Here is a 14,427-nt window from a genome sequence, read left to right on the forward strand (position 1 = left end):
ATATAAATTCTCACACATCAGTATGAGAATATTCCCATTACTACGGGCATTTTACTGTTGCACAGGCTACACCTCTCACCTCAATCTTTATCAATGACATTTTTATATGCTGAAATTATTTTGTTTTAGTACCACTGACACTTTTAAGACACTGGACTGGGACCCTTGAAATCTGGGTTCAAGCCCCAGCTCTCCCATAGACTCCCTGTGTGACCTTTACCAAGTCTCGAAGTGTGAGATTTTTCAAAAGCACCCAGCATGGGCCTAACTCTGCCCCCACTGAAGTCAATGGGAGTTTTACCGATTAGTTCAATGGAAACAAAGTTAAGAGCCTTGAGAGCTCTGGAACATCCCACCTGTAATCTTTCTGTCTCAGCTCCCCATCTGTGAAAATGGGGATAATATTTCCTCTCTCTCGTCCTCTGTCTCTCTTGTCTATTTAAAATATGAGCTCTGCAGGGCAGAGGTTGTCTCTTACTATCAGTATGAATAACATATAGCAAAACAGAGCCCTGATCTCATTTGTGGCCTCTATTTGTTGCTGTAGCACAAATAATAAGTCTTATGGGGCAGGGACTATCTTTTTGTTCTGTCTTTGTACAGTCTTTAGCACAATGGGGTCCTGGTCCAGAACCCAGGGCTCCTTGGTGCTATAGTAATGCAAATTATTGTATTATTATTATTAAGTGTATTTACAGAAAACAGTACCAAAGCCACTATTGATGCCAAGTGTTCCTTATTATTTGAGCATCTCCATATATTTAACCTAAATGTTTTTGACTCTGTCCTATACCGTTTATCCTTGATTAAACCTTTTCTAGATAGTTAATCATTAATGATTTATTTACAGTTGCTGTGCAAACAGTTCATTCACACCTATGACACATCAAATTTCAGAGACATGTTCTTTAATTGGATTCATTTATTTCTAATCTGCTTAAGCCCTCACTACTGTAATGCTTGACTAAATATACATTAAACTCTCCTATTTAAACTGCTAAAATAAATTTGAGATGTATTCTATGAATAAAAGTACTTGATTGAACACATGTATTACCACTGTTATTATGTACCTACCTGAACAGAAATTATTAAAAATAACTCAATAGATAAGCACTTGCGATGCTTATGCAAAAAAAGGCTTCAGAGTGGTTGCTTTAGACTTTTTGGTAAAGATTCCCAGAAATAGGAGGCTAAATTTATGCTCTTAAGTCCACAGCTAGGAACTTAAATAAATTGGTCTGATTTTCAGAAGTGCTGAGCAACGAGAAGCTTCCGTTGGCTTCAATAGGAGATGCTGCATGCTCAGTGCTTTCTATTTTAAAATCAACTCAATTATTTAGAGGTGAGATACCCCCCAACTCTGGCTCCTTTACCCCTGGGCAGAAGCAGCGTAAAAAAGTGCTAAAAGCCCCAGTTCTGGCTGCAAGAGGATTCACCTACTGCAGGTAGTGCCTTTCCAGGACCTCTTTGAAAGTCCTGGATAAGGGTGAGGCTGGGGATGGGAGGGGCATGCCAGGGGCAGGGCCACATCGCTGCAGAAGATCCTCACAGCACTGTAGCCCACATTGCAGCCTGGGGAGGCTGCTGTAACTTTAACAGTCCCCCAGAGCTATCTAAGTTACTCTAGGGGCTTCTTCAGCACCAGAAGCAGCCAAAGATTGGGAGGGCACCAGAATGGCTTAAAGCCATGCTAGCCCCCCACCACTGGGCTGTGAGTTTTGTGCAGCATCTCTTAGAGGACAGCACAGACTCTCATCCTATGCACCTAAATACGGACTGAAGAGTCTAACTTCAGGCTCCTATTTTTGAAACTCTTGACCTTTGGCCCCTATCCAAGAGAGAAATGCTATCGTTTATAGTTTCTGCATTCACCACAGAGCACTCTCCTGAAATTAAGAGCCACAACATGGCACTGAGGTCACTGATAATAAATTCTAGGCCTGGTATAAGCGGATGCAGCTCCCACAGAAGTCTAAGAACCAAATTCAGATGTGGCATAAACAGTGTTGTAGGTTACACAGCATATGCAGATTGGTCAGGCGTAAGTGGTAAAATCATGTAACTTGCGCCGATTTTGATTGGACCTTCAATGGGCATGCAAAATGAGTGTAACATACATGCTAAGGGAACAGAAGAGAGATGTGGCAAAAAATGTAATGTAGGCTGTGAAATAAAGCAGGGTCTCCTGTTTTATTTACTTCCTCCTACTAATTGCTGTTCCTGCTATACACCTTTTCTGTCTCCTCAGACTTAGAGCTGGTTGGGAATTTTCTGACTAAATATTTTTTCATCTGAAAAGTTTCTCTGGGCCAGAACGCAATTTCTGGTCAACCCCTGAGAGAGATACCCTGATCCCAGAATAGTCAACAGTTCAGTAGTTAGGGCACTCATGCAGGATGTGAAAGACCGATGTCAAGTCCCCACTCTCTCTGATTCAGTCTCTCTCATTCAAGGTTTTGGTTTTGTTCTGCATTGGAACAGAAATAAATGTTGAAACCCCAACAATTTTTGCTAAATGGAATTCTTGTTTTTAAACCAGCCATACTCGGACTATAAGTTACATTATTTTTGCACACTCACTGAATGTCACAATTGGTGCAAGATACTTGGCTTTATTATTTGTACCCACTCACTTTTATGACCCACAGTGTAACTTTCACCACTGAATATATCACCACTGAAGCGGGCTCTTTATGCCTACAGCCAAACACAGAAAAACACAATTTTTTGTCAGCAATGGTTATTTTACAATTCACCTAATAAAAATTAGTATTAAAAATAATAACAAGAATTTATATAGCTTCACCAACATACACAGCACTTAAAACTTATGTTGAGACACCAAAAGTAAGTCTTGTGGAAGCTGAACAGGTGAAAAGGTACAGATACTGGGTAATAAAAAGTTTACAAGATAATAGGTATAGGGGCTATCCAGTGCACTTTTCCAAGCAAATAAATACAATTTAAAAAATCGTGATAATGTCAAGCTACATTCCGTCCTTTTCAATTCATTTCCAGTTTTCTAGTTAGCATGCTAAAGGCCCAATCTTACAAGGGAGTCAAGAGTGCTAAGCACCTGGCAGGATCAAGTCCTTCTCGAACACCACTTCATAGTTTGCAACTTTTTCTTTAATTCCTCTAACCTGATTTAATATCAACAGAATAATACTGGGAATATTATAATCCAAGTTGGATGAACAGTCTTTGAAGAGTCTGACTGACACATGCAATACAAATTGTAGCTCTTGGATTCAGAAGTGTACTTGTCAGGCTGCACAGTGGAATGTTCTATTACTGCAACTGTATGATCTAGCCCTCTATGAGCATTATTTCAAACTTTATTAGTAGCTGGTATTATTTCAAATGCAGAGACTCAGTCCTGAAGCCTTACCCAGCTCCTGATCCTGCATGCTTTACTCAGGCAAAAGGTCTCCGTGATTTTAATGGCACTTTTCCCTGAATAAGGAGAACTGGATCAACTTATTAGTCCTTACTCTCTCAAAACATCTGAGAACCCAAGGAAGGACTGAATAAGGACTATATTATTTTGTTCTGTATATACAACAGTAATTGGAAATAGAGTACAACATTGTTTGTGCAAAGCTTGTGGCTGGATTTTGGATAAATAGGGCTCTAGATCAGGGGTTCTCAAACTGGGGATGTGACCCATCAGGGGGTCACGAGGTTATTACATGGGGCATCTCAAGCTGTCAGCCTCCACCCCAAACCCCACTTCACCTCCAGCATTTATAATAGTGCTAACTATAAAAAAAAAAGTGTTTTTAATTTATAGGGGAGGATTGCATTCAGAGGCTTGCTGTGAAAAAGGGGTCACCAGTACAAAAGTTTGAGAACCACTGCTCTAGATGGAGGAGAGAACCAGCCTGAGAGAATTTTGAAATAGAAGCACTGCAGGCCCCCAACCCCAGAGCACAGTAAAGAGAGGATAGAAAGTCCCCTACCAGAGGCTAGTTGTGAAAGGGCTGCAACTCTGGGCACAGCCCAGATACAAAAATGGTGGGTGGCTTTAAAGAACTTCACTGTGGGTTAACTCAAAGTGTCCACATAAGGCTAAGGGATATAGCTGAACATTGATTAACTAGACACTTCAATTACCAGAGCTGTACTGAAACTTCAGCAATACAATAGCAGTTAATTTCAATATTGCTGGTAAAGTTGCCCCAAAGATTTACACACAGTGGGCTGAAGATAAAAACTATGGCTGTTCTTTGTTAGGCTTCAACAAAGCAAGACCATTCTTAAATTTACCCCTATTCAGCAACACTCCTAAGAATGTGCTTATCTTTAAGCACGTGCTTAAGTTTCATTGATTGCAAAATTGACATCATTGGAATTTTAGCACATGCTTAAATTAAAGTTAAGCTTAAATATGTTAAGAGCTGATTATATGCTCAAGTGCTTTGCCAAATCGAGGCCTGAACACTATATACTGTGTTATTTTACCCATGTTACTTAATTGTACTAAATGGCTGATATCAAAAGGACACCAAGAGCAATTAATTAGGCATTTAACCATTTTTAAAATCATGTGATTGACATCTGACTATAGTCACCACAAAAGTTTTCAGAAAAGCCAGACGCTGTATCCTTGTTCACACCGCTTCCACATAAGAACATAAGAATGGCCATACTGGGTCAGACCAAAGGTCCGTCTAGCCCAGTATCCTGTCTACCGACAGTGGCCAATGCCAGCTGCCCCAGAGGAAGTGAACCTAACAGGTAATGATCTAGTGATCTCTCTCCTGCCATCTATCTCCAACCTCTGACAAAGAGGCTAGGGACACCATTCCTTACCCATCCTGGCTTATAGCCATTAATGGACTTAACCTCCATGAATTTATCCAGTTCTCTTTTAAACCCTGTTATAGTCCTAGCCTTCACAACCTCCTCAGGCCAGGAGCTCCACAGGTTGACTGGGTACTGAGTGAAGAAGAACTTCCTTTTATTTCTTTTAAACCTGCTGCCCATTAATTTCATTTGGTGGCCCCTAGTTCTCATATTATGGGAACAAGTAAATAACTTTTCCTTATTCACTTGCTCCACACCACTCATGATTTTATATACCTCTATCATATCCCCCTTTAGTCTCCTCTTTTCCAAGCTGAAAAGTCCTAGCCTCTTTAATCTCTCCTCCTATGGAACCCGTTCCAAATCCCTGTTAATTTTAGTTGCCCTTTTCTGAACCTTTTCTAACGCCAGTATATTTTTTTTGAGATGAGGGGACCACATCTGTACACAGTATTCAAGATGTGGGTGTACCATGGATTTATATAAGGGCAATAAGATATGCTCTGTCTTATTCTCTATCCCTTTTTTAATGGTTCTGAACATCCCGTTTGCTTTTTTGACTGCCACTGCACACTGCATGGATGTCTTCAGAGAACTATCCACGATGACTTCAAGATCTTTCTCCTGATTAGTTGTACTAAATTAGCCCCCATCATATTGTATGTATAGTTGGGGTTATTTTTTCCAATGTGCATTACTTTACATTTGCCATTTTGTTGCCCAGTCACTTAGTTTTGTGAGATCTTTTTGAAGTTCTTCACAGTCTTCTTTGGTCTTAACTATCTTAAGCAGTTTAGTACCCTGAAGTGAATGAGGCTACTTCTGGAGTAGTTTATTCAGTGTGAGTACTGGTGCCAGAATCTGGTTCGTGCTGAAAAGTTAAAACAGATCGCATTTGAAGCACGTACTTGCCATGGGTGAAAGGAGAAAAGAGACTAGTTACTTAGCACTTAATTTAGGGCATGTTTGTCAGGAAGCAGGGCCTGCAGCAGAGCCAATCTCCAGGCAGTTTAATGTGTGCAGCTGGCCTGTAAGGGTACATTCTGCACAGCAAAGAAAAACCCATGGCTGACCCATGCCAGCCGGCTCAGGCTCGTGGGGCTCGAGTTGTGGGGCTGTTTCATTGCTGTGTAGACTTCTGGGCTTGGCTGGAGCCCGGGTTCTAACCCTTTGAAGTGGAATTCTACCTGGCAGTGAAACAGCCCTGTAGCCACAGCCCTGCAAGCCTGAGCTGGCTGGCACTGGCCAGCCGCAGAGTTTTCTTTGCTTTGTAGACATAGCCTAATAAGCTGCCTGATGGCTGCTACACTGCCTGATTTTTGGGAAGAGTTAATAAACTGGCTCTTAAGCCCAGCAGCAGCAGTTCGATGGCTGCTTATACGACGATTTACCCATGGCTGTGTGAGCGCCTGCCTTGCCTTTCTCCAGGTAACCCAATCCTGACCCTTGGTTTCAATACCTGACTTCTGACCCTTGGCTCTGGGCCTGGCTTCTGACTCTGACCCTGGGCTCCAATTCCTGACTACTGACTCCTGCTCCAACCACGAGGCACAACCGCCCATATCTCAGTCACTGACAATGTTTATTTATATACATATATATATATTACACAGAGAGATAGTGCGTGCCCTGAGGGAGACAGAAGAGCTGAGGCCTGAAATCAGAAGCAGAATAATAGTTTGTCTTTGAAAAAAAAATAAGCCACTAGTTTTGAATACCCAATGTGACCCATGGAAATTACAATGAAACTACATACAAAACAAAGAAGTGGGAAACCTACTGAACCAAGATACACAGCAGAGTAAAGAATGAAGGAGACTAAGGAAACGGGAGAACCCAAACTAGTAAAATTGCTTCAGGAATACAGTGTTGCAGGTATCCATGAAGGAGCTATGGACCAATAGCCTTCCTCCTGCCACTTCTGCACAAACCCCAACAAACCTTGCACAAGAGATCAAGAAGAGGTTGGTCTGGAAGGAGTCTTCCAGCACTCAACTCAATCGATTGGCATAAAGATGCTGCACAGCCATTAATGCAAGCCATAGAATGTAGCAGCAGTTGGAGCCCAGCATGTGGTGGGGAAGATATATGGATAGTGGCAAATCCACTGGCTGCTCCTCCACCTGGCCTGCTGCCGCCATCAAGCCCTTGCTGCATTGCCACAGAGAGAGGCTCCATTACACATAGCTCTGAGACATTCAGAGTTTGTACATTATGTCCTTTCCTGTTCCACCCAGGCAGCAGGACCACTGACATGCTCCTTAGGGTTTTCTATTCCTACCTGCCTGCAGAGACATGGGGGGATTATACCATTTGGCCCAGAAAGAGGAGTGATAAGGAGTAACGATCTGAATGGAAGAGTAACAAGTAAGAAACCTTGCCTGACATGGCAGCCCAATGCAAAGCAGTTGCAGCCTTCTCCAGACAACTTGGATGGAAGGTTCAAGTTTTATCATTTGATGAAATACAAGCTAACAAACTGCACTGAGGACAAGGCTTATACTGTACATGGAAGCATGAAGGAGAAATTTCAAAAGACCACCACTCTGGTCCCTTATTATACAGCTGGTGGAAGTACTATCATGAAGCATGACTGAATCTTTTCTGAACCTCTTGGCAATCTGTGTTTCCGTGATGGTCGAGTCGACAGTGAAGTGCATTAGGGGATATTATTATTAGCATCAAAAAAAGATTCCCTTGGGAAGAAAGCCTGGGAGTGGATTTATTTTGCATATGACAATGGTCAAAAGCTCACAAAAAATGAAAGAAAGAGAAAAAATCCTCAGAAGTAAATGGGAGTTTTGTATGAGTAAGAGTTTCAGGACTTAGCCCATAGTTTTTAGTGTCTTGGCCATTAATGTCACCTGGTTTAAAGCCCAAGAAGTAATTTGGAGTGAATTAAAGAAAACAGTAGCTAAGAAAACCTGCATGCACAAAGAACTGAAGTAGCATGTTGTGGACATCGGGAAGCTAATGGTGGACAAACAAAATACGGAAGAGAGAAGCTCAACAGTACTCTTATTAGATTTAATATTTTTATTTTTTTTCTCTGCAGTATGTACCTGTAAACTGCTGTGGTTGAGTAAAGACCAGTATCCAGTTATGTGATTTCTTTACACTTCTAATCAAATCATCCGTTGAATGATAATGGGGTCTTTTTACATCTATCAAATAATACGAGTAAATAAAATGGGCAGAGAATGTGAGAATAGCAAAACTTCCAATGACTTTATTGGAGAATAGGTTTGGACCATTCCTACTAAGGAATAGTAAGGTAAAGCAACAGTTTTTATGCTCAGCTTACCGTTCGTACATATTTGGGGGGCAAATACAGTGGCCACAGTTAAATCTATGTAACTGTGAGCCTACACTGCAAACACTTACTCACATCAGTAATTCCATAACTCAGTGGTATTATTCATAAATAAAGTAGTTCATATGTGTAAGTGAAGGAGTTAAGCCTGTTATCTGCAAGTAATTAACATTACTATTGTGTTCCTAAGGCCCTCCATTTTCAGCTTTTACTTATTTTTTTACCTGAAAATACTAAAGATATACACACATATGTATGTGTGTGCACGTGTGTACAAACAGTTAATACACAATTAATGAAATAAACTACAGAATTAAATTGCTTTTACTTTCAATCTCTTATTTTTCATTATCTGTTTTTTTCCTGTCCTCCCATTCTCCAGTGTTAACCCCTATATTTACCTAAACCGTGAAATTAATTTTTGCACAGATTTTCACTGTTTTTTGTTTTTGTAATAAACACTGAAATTCCCAGAAAATTTTAAACAGTATTTTAAAAGTCTTTGTATATTCTCTATGCCATATACTCTTTCACATGGACACTTGATCGCTATAGGGAGTACACCGTGTTACAGGGAATATACATGTATGGTGGGAAGATGTACATTGCACCAGCGTCTAATACTTTAGTAGAGATGGGAACATTGAAGCAGGATGGTGAGCAACCACTGGGCCTGTGGTAATGTAAATCCAACTGATAGGAAATCCCAAATAAGAAGAGGCTAAAGTAAAGGCCATGGGGAGCTGTCTGCCCCCAGAGTTGTAGAAATGGATTTGTCACCCACTAACACTTAAAGCCCACTTATTCTGGCTTTTTATGGATTTCATTAATTTCACCGATCATGCAAAGTGATAACATATTTGATTATGTAATTATTTTTTAAAAATCTGATAAGACACACAACTATAAAATGTACTATGCACTAAAGTTAAAAGGCATATTTTATAGATGCAATTAACAGTTAATTTATCCTAAACTTCATTTAATCTATCATGAACTAATTTTTTTTGTTTATATGTTATTTTTGAAATTATCTTTTATACAAACTGCATACTTCAATTTGTGCTTCTAATCAGTCTGTTACATAATACAAGATAATTTGAAGGTGGCAAGTGGGACTTTTATGTACTGTATTATCATAACAGAGATTATGTGCAATTAAGCGTCTAATCCAATTTATCTGTATATGTTAGTGTTACAGCTGCTATTTTAAATGATAAAGAAAAAATTAAACGTATACAGCAAAAGCTCTCCAACATTCTCTAGGGATAAATTATTACATTTGCTGCTCAAAAAGCTAAAAGATCTGCACTTTAAATTACCCATTTGTTTAAAAAGGGATTGTTTCAATTTAAATATAAACTAAAACTTCAGCAGTTGCAGTCTATATTAATTGAAACATACTTGAATTGTCTTTAAGCTAAACACGCACAGCTGATAAGAATATGAAAACTACATACACAGAACAAATAAGAAAAGAAACAAATATGTCTACATTAGATCTTACTATGTCAACTGAAATACAAAAGAACAGTAAATCTGTATATTTTAAAATAAATCTCAAGTGCCCTATTTATTTTTGATATAGTCATTAAAAAAAAATCTTGTTTAAATGGTCCTGATTGTAGTATCCTTTGTAAATAGTTCTGTATTTACACTTATTAAAAATAGTTGTTCTTAATCCTAGAATGCACTTTTTCAAAGCTAGACATTTATGGACCATAGCAATTTTGGATTTTTTTTTTTAAATAGAGCAAACTGTTTTTTATCATCTCTATCAGTGGTTCTCAAACTGTGGGTCAGTACCCCAAAGTGGGTTGCAACCAGCTTTGAATGGGGTCGCCAGGGCTGTCTTAGACTTGCTGGGGCCCAGGGCTGAAGCCTGAGCCCCACTGCCCAGGGATGAAGCCAAAGCCTGAGGGCTTCAGCTCTGAGTGGCAGGGCTAAGGTGGCAAGTTCCCTGCCCGGGGCTGAAGCCCTTGGAGCTTCAGCTTTGCCCCCCCCCACACACACACACCCAGAGTGGTGGAGTTCAGGCTTTGCCCCCACGCCGACCTGGGGCAGTGGGGCTTGGGCAGACTCAGGCTTCGATCCCTCGTCCTGGGGTCGTGAAGTAATTTTTGTTGTCAAAAGAGGGTTGCAGTGCAGTGAAGTTTGAGAACTCCGATCTCCATGATCCCTACCTCTAGCTTTCTTCTTCTCTCATTTTTACACCACCTTAGGTATTCAGCCACAGCAAGTACTGGTTAGTGAAACAAATTGTCTATATTTGTTCTGCCTTTTGTTACACTGCTTGATTTTGACACTGCTTTGGTTTTCACAAGGATAACACTTGTGCAGGTCAATGACCCTTAGTCTAAAAACAGTAGGGCCAGACTGTGATACTTTTACTCATGCTCAATAGTAGTACCTTACTCACTCAACATTCCCATTGAAACCAGTTGGTTCATTGCAGGCATAAAGTATTATTCAAAGTGTAAGGACAAAATAGTGTGAATTACCTTTCTGTAAAGCTGCGATCCCTCTTTGATTACTTTTTATCAAAATGCAGTGAGAAAGAGCAGCTAGAGTATTTCCAAAGTAACCTCTACGCTTGAAATTAACATATCACGCTGTAGTCCTAACCATGGTGCGTTATTATTTCGAGCCAAAAAATCAATTGGTTTGCATTTCTCATTATATTTTTGAGTTAAATGTACACCAATTTATTTGCAAAGAACAAGTCAAGAAACGTTCCTATTTCGCCTCTAAGCAGATCTCTCCTAACTGATTTTACACCATTATTCAACTGTATCTTGTGTGCGGTATGTCTCTGCCAAGAACTGCATCTGTACAAGTGATTTTCCATATATCAAATGCTATATAACAAAAGCATGAAAAGAACCCACACCAAACACACATAGCTCACAGCTGTTCTTGGTTTAGTGGAATAATCCAGTGTCATCCTTAAGGAACTTTAGTAGCTACAGAATTTATATTAGAATAAATAATATGAAAAAATCCATACTTTGAGAGCAACGGAAGAACCTTTATTCTGATTTCCTGAAAACAAGATCTATAATATGGATCAGATCCAAAGTCCATTGAAGTCAATAGAAGTCTGGTTCTCTTTCCCCCTCTGTTTTCAGTCCCTATGTTCCACATTTGAGTGATAAAACGCTGACAGGCAGGAGTAACTATGAATAGCTAATAGAGACAATTAACTGAACGCTACATAAGGTGAGTTCAGCAAACCCCCCTGACTCTTCTAAATGTGAACTTTCTTCTACAATAGCTTTCATCCACTTCTGTCTGATAGTCACAGTGTTATCGACTGTTTCTGAGGTTGGCTATATCTCATTTCTAAAAAGCCATCCACTTATCTACCTGCAAAGTACTATGAAACAGAATATTGTCTGTTCTTATCACTTAGCTTCCAAACTGCAGGCTATCAGTAGACTAAAAAGGGCAATAAACGATGCGCGTGTCTTGGGAATCTGTTGTGGTTATTATTATTGTGGTAACTTTACTGCAGAAAAATATTACATGATTTCTTGTTCGACAGACCACTAATGAAGAGGTGGTCAGACTTGACTGAACCTCGGGGACCTAGACATACGAAAACAAGATTTTAATGTAGTCATAGTATCTTTGCATTGTGAATTTCAGCCTTCTACAGCACATGGCAGTTGTAGTTGCCAGTAACAGACATCACAGCATTTACCATCTGCCTTTGACATAAGCTGTTTTTTCTTTCTATTTCTGCACTTGAGACAATTAATTAAAGAGCATGGGGAGAGTCTTAAATAGCTCGATACATCGTAAAGTTGTTACATAATCCATTGTTTTAGGGGAAACATCTGAGGGATTTTTAATAAATAATTTTCCAATAAATGGCAGCCTGGCTAAAAATATATCAAAATAGAAATGTACTTAAAATATATATTGTATATTGAGTGAAAAGGAAGACACCGCCTCATAAAAAATACCGAAACATTAATTGAAGCTAAAGAAATGGTATCGCTATTTTCATAACACACACACACACACACCCCGTACTCAGGGGGCCCGATCTATTTCTATTGAAGACAACTGAAGTTTTTCCATTGACTTCAAAAGGAGCAAGATCGGCCCCCTAGTGTTCTCCAACAGTCTGACAGTTTTGGAATATTTTAAGCCTCTGCTTCGAGGTCTGCTTGAACCACGGTTGGGTGTTCTGCCTTTGTGCCGCTGTATTTAAAGGTGTGTATTTGAACAGAACTCACTTATCACTCTATCACCTTAGAAAGAAGGGGCATACAGAACACATCTATGCTCAGATTCGCTGCTACCATGAAGAATCAATACAAATCTACTTAATTGGCTAAAGCAATGTAAATCAGCTCTTTGCAACCAGATGTAGGATGTCCACAGCAAACAAACTGCCATCTTTGACTGTGAAAAACAGACCCTGAACCACTCTATGGTATATTACCCACCTTAGGCACATTGTTAGTGATCGAAGCATTTGTATACGGCTAAAGATACTGGAATTGCATATGGATTTAACAGTAGGTCCAATCTTGCTGTTCTTACGCAGCAGGCAATTATGCCCATTAAAATCACTGGGAATTTTGCCTGAGAAAGGACGGCAAGATCGGTCCCAATGTGATTTACACCATTTTTGAAGCCTCTTTTTTCCTCTCTTCCCCGGTAAAGCAAGTAACTATTCTGGTGATTAAATGCTTTCCTTCACAATCGCTGTCTTGTTTCCCCTACACACTGGAATAGTTGTTAGGCAGAGCGAACAAGTGACAATCAATAGGAAAAAGCTATCCAGTTATTCCCAAGCAAACAAAACAGACTTTTTCAAAATGACCAAAAGCAGAAATTAATTATCCAGTGGGAGGTTTCATTTCCATGCAGGTCATTTAAGGTAGGGCGGTGCTCTGGTTTTGGATAAAATATGACTGCCAACCACTGGCCCCCCACAGGAAAACAAGCCTAGTACTTGTGAAGCCTCTGACATACAAAGTACCTTAGTATGTTATTTTCTTTTTCTTTGAAAAATGGTTACAATACACAGACACATTTCTTCGCGGCTCAACCTTCAGGTTTTACGAGTGTTTTAATCCGCGACATACATTTGGGCCTCTCACCTTGTGTTTAGCTGAAAAGTCTAACATTTGCGAAATACAGGCATTGATGGGACTTCGGCTTTGGGAGTGTAGAGATGGAAATGTATGGAAAGGCTGTAATGCGTGTGTTGTGTCAATCTCCTCCTTCTCCAGTCTTGCCGCTGCTGGGTAAGAGTGTTTACCCCTACTTTGCTTTGTTGTTGTTGCTGTTTTTAAGGCGAATCAAGAGGATTTTCCTAACTACCAGCTGTGAGTGTAGGAGTCCATCTACGAAGGAAAACAAGGGTTTTCCCCATACACAGGAAAGCTCACCCAAACCGAATTCATAATTATTCCTCCATGAACAGGGAACTCTCCAAATTGAATCAAGCAGAGAATACATACTTTTATTGTCGAGCACAATTGCTAATGACCAGAGATTTAACTCTGCAATACTGGGACTCTTATTTATAAAGGAGCCTCCCCCATCCAATTAAGTGCACGCTCCTTAGAAAAGTACCATTTGCAAGACAATAGTCACTGTTTCCAAATGAACAACTTCATTTTTATGTTTGCCTTAAAACACTAACTGCCAAAACGATAAAGTTACCTGTGTGTACATTAAGCCCCCAAAAGTAAGATAATTCTGCTTTAAGGCTGAAAATCTCGGCAGAATGTTCATCCATTGGGGGGGGGGGGGAAGAGGAAGATTTAGCTTATCCATTTTCAATAGTTACATTTGAGAAAAGAATGAAAAAATCCGCGTTGGACTACAAGTGTGTACACGTGCAGGTACCCTGCACTTTCAGTAAGCATGAATGTTTTCTTCACTACCAAACCAAACACAACAGGCCACGGATTCGAATGGCATATCACTTCTGCCAGCAGCAATCACTATTTCAATGAAAATAGTATTAATATCATCATAATAAATAAGTCCAGCCAACCTGCCGGAGGGAATTATAACTCATTCATTGGACCTAGGTATTGCAGTTTATGCAGCAGGTACCATACAAGTCTGATACTCCTGCAATACCCAAGTACGATGAGATGAATTAAGAAGTACAGCCAAGATTTTCAGCATTAACTCTGAACCTTTTTGCCTTGGGGGAGGGGTAATGGGGGTAGGTTAAACTGAGAACCTTCTGGTCACTTTGTGGTTCAATATAAGGCTCACTCTCTCAGAACAAAAAAGAAATCTCTGAGCTTTGATAGAGACTCTGGATG

At 39.9% G+C, this 14,427-nt stretch overlaps 1 protein-coding gene across 4 annotated transcripts in view; it reads right to left on the reverse strand.

The window, feature by feature from the left end:
• SIM1 (SIM bHLH transcription factor 1) overlaps nt 1-14,427 on the reverse strand; it is a 64,415-nt gene that overhangs the window by 31,085 nt on the left and 18,903 nt on the right. The gene's annotated exons all lie outside the window — the stretch shown is intronic.

Source organism: Chelonia mydas, chromosome 3, assembly GCF_015237465.2.
Source record: "Chelonia mydas isolate rCheMyd1 chromosome 3, rCheMyd1.pri.v2, whole genome shotgun sequence".
Lineage (NCBI taxonomy): Eukaryota > Metazoa > Chordata > Testudines > Cheloniidae > Chelonia > Chelonia mydas.